The sequence below is a fragment of the Jaculus jaculus genome, chromosome 14 (genome assembly GCF_020740685.1).
Source record: "Jaculus jaculus isolate mJacJac1 chromosome 14, mJacJac1.mat.Y.cur, whole genome shotgun sequence".
Taxonomy (NCBI): domain Eukaryota; kingdom Metazoa; phylum Chordata; class Mammalia; order Rodentia; family Dipodidae; genus Jaculus; species Jaculus jaculus.
The window spans coordinates 18955416-18961271 of record NC_059115.1 but is presented as its reverse complement, the minus strand read 5'-3'; the positions used below and the strand labels follow the sequence as shown (position 1 = coordinate 18961271).

The 5856-nt window shown below is 43.3% G+C and overlaps 1 pseudogene; it reads right to left on the bottom strand.

Annotated features, from left to right (window-relative positions):
- Window positions 1-2947: 2947 nt before the first annotated feature.
- On the bottom strand, window positions 2948-3601 carry LOC123454562 (annotated as a pseudogene).
- Window positions 3602-5856: the final 2255 nt, after the last annotated feature.

Below are 5856 nucleotides of genomic sequence, written 5' to 3'. Positions count from 1 at the left end.
GGACTGAACTGCAGGGAAAGCCAGGTGAGGGGATTCTTGGCAGGGACCAAGGGAGCAGCTTCTTATGAGGTATAGGATCACTCAGGACCAGGGGGAGAACTAGAGCCACCATCCACAGCCTCCCCTCCCCCACTGCCAGCAAGTACCAGAGACCTGGGGAAAGGAGCTCACCTACACTGCTCTGTCTGGGGCACCAGCAACCAGAGCAGAGATCCAGCGACCCAGCCACCCAGCCAGCCTACCTGAGGCCTCAGCGCAGCAAAGAGGGACCCAAGGGGGAGCACAGTATAACTGAGACCAGAACAATTCCAAAAGAGAACTTTCTCTTTTCAGATGGCAGTGACCTTGGGATGACTCAGCAGGCATCACAGTGCTGAGAAGTGGCAGGAGTGCTCAGCACTGCAGTATCTCTATCACACCTCCCATGGCTCAGGGTCCGTTGCAGAAGAGGTGGCAGAAAGAATGTAAGAGTCAAAGGAAGGCTGGGACTCCTTACAACATGCTCTGACACTACCTACACAAGACCATCATAAGAGGAGGAAAATATCATGACATCAAAATAAAAGAGAGGGCTGGAGAGATGGCTTAGCGGTTAAGCGCTTGCCTGTGAAGCCTAAGGACCCCGGTTCGAGGCTCGGTTCCCCAGGTCCCACGTTAGCCAGATGCACAAGGGGGCGCACGCGTCTGGAGTTCGTTTGCAGAGGCTGGAAGCCCTGGCGCGCCCATTCTCTCTCTCTTCCTCTATCTGTCTTTCTCTCTGTGTCTGTCGCTCTCAAATAAATAAATAAGTAATTAAAAAAAAAAATAAAAGAGAGACTGATTGAGATGAGGAGGGGGTATGACGGAGAGCGGAGCTTCAAAAGGAAAGTGGGGGGAGGGAGGGTATTACCATGGGATATTGTTTACGATCATGGAGTTGTTAACTATAAAAAATAAACTTGTCCTCATCCGTCTGTTTACTAGTATTTACTTATTCATTTTAATATTTGTATTATTTACTTTCAAGGAGAGAGAGAGAGAGAATGAAAATGGGTACACCAGGGCCTCTAGCTGCTCCAAGTGAACTCCACATGCATGCGCATTTGGCTTTACATGGATACTGGGGAATCAAACCCAGGTCATTCGGCTTTGCAGGCAGGTGCTTTAGTCACTAAGCCATCTCTCCTGCCCTCTATCTATATTTAGTTTATGTACAAGTGATCTTTTAGTGCTTGCAGTGGGAAATGGAAGAGAGGAAGGCACAGCACAGCTCCTACTCAAGGAGCCCCGACTGTCCACCCTGTTACCAGCCTCAAGCCTTTCACTCTCTTTTTGTTCCCTCCCTTCCTTCCTGTCTTTCTTTTTTCCTTCCTTCCTTCCTTTCTTTTCCTTTTAAGAATATTTTATTTTTATTTATTTGGCAGAGAAAGAGGGGGAGAGACAGAGAATGGGCATGCCAGGGCCTCCAGCTACTGCAAACAAACTCCAGATGCATGCACCCCCTTGTGCATCTGGCTAACATGGATCCTGGGGAACTGAACCTGGGTCCTTTGGCTTTACAGGCAGATGCCTTAACCGCTAAGCCATCCCTCCAGTCTCCCTTTTTTTCTTTTTTCTTTCTTTCTTTCTTTTTTTTTTTTTTTGGTAGTTTTAAATTTGAATTTATGTTTTGAAAAAGAGGTCAAATAACAAGTTTTTATAAAGTAGTCATATGTGAACACACTTTAAAATACCATTACATGCTACATTTTCTTAGAAAATGTTAAATATAAGTTCCTTCTTTTGAGCAAAAAGCTCACTTGAAATGTCAGACACATCAGGGCAGTCAACAACCTTGTGTGTGAGGAAGTCTGGGCCCTCCCTGGGGCCCAATATGTACTAGACAGGCTCTCACTGGATGCTTCTTAAGTCCTGTGTGCCATGGTCCTTTACTTTCAGGTAATGGTGTAAATAAAGCCATTGTTTTCCTTTAATTGTAAACTTAAAATAAGTCCACTTGCTTACAAATTTTACTACAAGTATTATCATCTTTATTGTGACTCATCACGTTTGGGAAGCCCCACCTCAGACATTCCTGATCTGGTTAACTTTCTCACATGGTCATCTGCTTCTGGGGATACCCTTCACACAGGCCAGTACTTCTGTAATAGGATCAGCTGGTGACCTTTTCTGAAGCTGTGTCCACAGCTGGGCCTGAGGAGGTGCCCAGATCATTCATTTCTTGTTCTTTCTTCACCTTCTACTTTCCATGACACAGAGGGCATTTTGTAGAACTTCATTTCACTCAAATAATCAGCAGTCTGAGGTTTGTGCATAATAGCGCTTTAGATATTTTGCTGGGCTGTAAATCTCAGGTGATTTGCATAAGCACACATAATAAATATGCAGGTAGATCTTAGCCCCTCAGAGTTATGCCTTTTAAGGTGAAATGATTAAAAGGCCTTAAAAGAATGAACCCAGTGATCATATATCTTCTCATAATATTTTGCTTCTTTTTCAATAGTAAACATGATTTTTTTTTCTTTTTTTTACAAAGACATGCTCATGACAACTGCACCCATGGATCCAAGTTCTAAGAAACATTATTCCACAGCACATCTCCATAGTTTAATAAAGACTATAGCATACAGTACTGATGTGTACAGGGAGTTACATTAAAATTCACTGCTGCAGTGTTTAACTTCCTCACAATTACTTGAAAAATCATAGCATCATCAAATTTTGCTAACTATAAAAAATGTGTGTTTACAATTTCCTTTCATGAAGATAGTACCATTACCCACTTTTATTGGTTCCTATTTAGATTGAATTTTAACTACCTGATGTTGAGTTTGAGGTAGCTTCACTGTGGTTCTATAGCTAGGAAAGTAGTTCACAGTATCATCTGGAACACCAGATTCAAGATAAAAGTATCACTGACACAATTTTTTCTCACTTGGTGTATGAACTAAAACAATCGACTATTTCCTTAGTGATAAAAATACAATTCTTTTGTAAGCATGGACACAATACATGGAATCTGTCTTTGCATGAAACGTGGAGTCGAAGGAGAAGGACTCAAATTCTGTTGCTACCTTCCGGTTAACCCAAGTAAGGATGTGCATAAATTCAAGCTTGTCTGCATACTGTCTCAGCATAGCACAAGATGACTGAATGAACCAGGACCCATCCTTTGAATTTCACCAGGAATAATAACTAGGTGCTGTGGAATATGCATACAAGAAGTCAGCCTCCACAGGTATTTTCTGACATGTCATGTCACATCAGTACCGTTGTCTGTCTCAATGCCACAGTCTAGTTCTGTACCCGGCAGGCCATTATGCCTCAATTCCACAGTTTCCTCACGTGTGAGGTCATTTTTATTCCTGACTTCATATTTCAAGTTCAGGAAGGTTTCTATGAGATTTGCTGCATCTACATCTGTCCCTGTCTGAGCTGTCATTCCAGTGCTTTTATGAAAATTCTTCTTATTAATTATTACACATAGGCCCATTTCTGGATAATCCATTTTGTAGCTACTGTCCAAGGATATTCCAGAGTCCATTGGCTTGTTTCCATGTATAATCTTCGATTCAAGGTTTTTAATGGGTTTTGAATCCACTGAGTTTTCACTGTTCTCCATGGTCACTTTTCTTAATGCACGGCTCTAGCTGCCAGCCCAGCGCCTCCAGTCAGAACTGCCACAGGCTCTCTGGCAGACCACGACTGTCTAGAGCCTCTTTTTTCTTTCTTTCTTTCTTGTTTTTATCTCTCTCTTTCTTTTCTTTCTTCTAGAGAGAGAGAGAGAGAGAGAGAGAGAGAGAGAGAGAGAGGGGTAGGGAGAGAGAGAGAGGTGCAAACAGGGCCTCTTGCCACTGCAAACAAATTCCAGATGCATACATCACTTTGTGCATCTGGCTTTATGTGGGTACTGGGGAATCAAACCTGAGCATTGCAAGCAAGCACCTTTAACTGTTGAACCATCCCTCCAGCCATGTTTGTTTGCTTTTTTAAAAAAATATATATTTTCTTTATTTATTTATTTGAGACAGAGAAAGGGAGAGAGAGAGAGAGAGAGAGAGAATAGGCATGCCAGGGTCTCCAGCCACTGGAAACAAATACCAGATGCATGTGCCCCCTTGTGCATTTGGTTTGCATGGGTCCTGGAGAATTGAACCAGGATCCTTGTGCTTTGCAAGCAAATACCTTAACCGCTAAGCCATCTCTCCAGGCCTGTTTGTTTGCTTTTTGAGGCAAGGTTTCACTCTAGCCCAGGCTAACCTGGAACTCACTCTACAGCCCAGGCTGCCCTTGAGTTTATAAGGATTTTCCTATCTGAGCTTTTCCAGCAGTGGGATTAAAGGCATGTGCCATCATACCCAACTTTACTGGTCTTATTAACAGCATAGATTTGATTTCCTGGTACCCAAATAAAGCCAGATGCACAAAGTAGCACATGTGTATCAATTTGTTTGCATCTGCTAGAGGCCTTGGTATGCCCATTCTCTCTCTCTCTCTTTCTCTCCCTCTCTCTTCCCCCCTTCTTTCCCTTCTCTCTCTCTCATTGCAAATAAATAAATAAATATATTTTTTTAAAGATAAGAATTGTGGGTAATGGATGGCACCTATCACCTCAGTTACTTGGGAGTCTAAAGCAGGAGAATTGCTTGAACCCAGGGTTTCGAGACCAACATAGTAAGCACAATATCCTGATTCAAAAACTGTGTGGGCACAGGCACGAGAGAGAAACAAATACTTATTACCCACAGTGGGAAGCCAGGAAACAATATCTCAAAAGGACAAAACAGGAAGTGAACGCCTTTAATCCCAGCACTAGCACTTGGGAGGCAGAAGTAGGGCTGCCATGAGTTCGAGGCCACCCTGAGACTACATAGTCCAGATCAGCCTGAGCTTGAATGAGACCCTACCTTGAAAAAAAACCAAAACAAAACAGTGATACTACATGTGTGCTTGGAAGGCTAAGGCAGGTGATGGCAAGTTCAAGTCCTGCCTAGAGCACAGAGTGAGTTCAAGGCCAGACTGGGAAACTTAGGGAGACTATGTGTCAAACAAACAAAACAAAACAGATGCTAACTCAGGGAGAAGGATTTGGGCAAGAGAAGGAAAAATACTAAGAATTATTTTTATACTTTATGGATGGTGGTGGTACTATGGGTGGTGTGTTATGTGTGTGTGTGTTGTAACTTTTTTTTTACTGTTTTTTTTGTTTGTTTGTTTTTTTTTTTTAATTTTATTTATTTATTTATTTGAGAGCGACAGAGAGAAAGAGGCAGATAGAGAGTGAGAGAGAGAATGGGCGCGCCAGGGCTTCCAGCCACTGCAAACGAACTCCAGACGCTTGCGCCCCCTTGTGCATCTGGCTAACGTGGGTCCTGGGGAATCGAGCCTCGAACCAGGGTCCTTAGGCTTCACAGGCAAGTGCTTAACCGCTACGCCATCTCTCCAGCCCTGTTTTTGGTTTTTTAAGCTAGGGTCTCACTCTAGCCCAGGCTGACCTGGAATTCACTCTGTAGTTTCAAGGTGGCCTTGAACTTATAGCAAGCCTCCTATCTCTGCCTCCCAAGTGCTGGGACTAAAGGGGTGCGCCACCACGCCTGGCGGGAATTTTCTTTTTTCTTTCTTTTTATTTATTTATTTGACACAGAAAGAGGGATGGAGGGAGAGAGAGAGAGAGAGAGAATGAACCCGCCAGGGCCTCCAGCCACTGAAAATGAACTCCAGATGCATGTGCCTCCTTGTGCATCTGGCTAACGTGGGTCCTAGGGAATAGAACCTGGGTCTTTTGGCTTTGCAGGCAAACACCTTAACTGCTAAGCCATCCCTCCAGCCCTCTTTTTTTTTTTTTCCAAAAGAATGTTTTCATCTTTTTATTTTTAC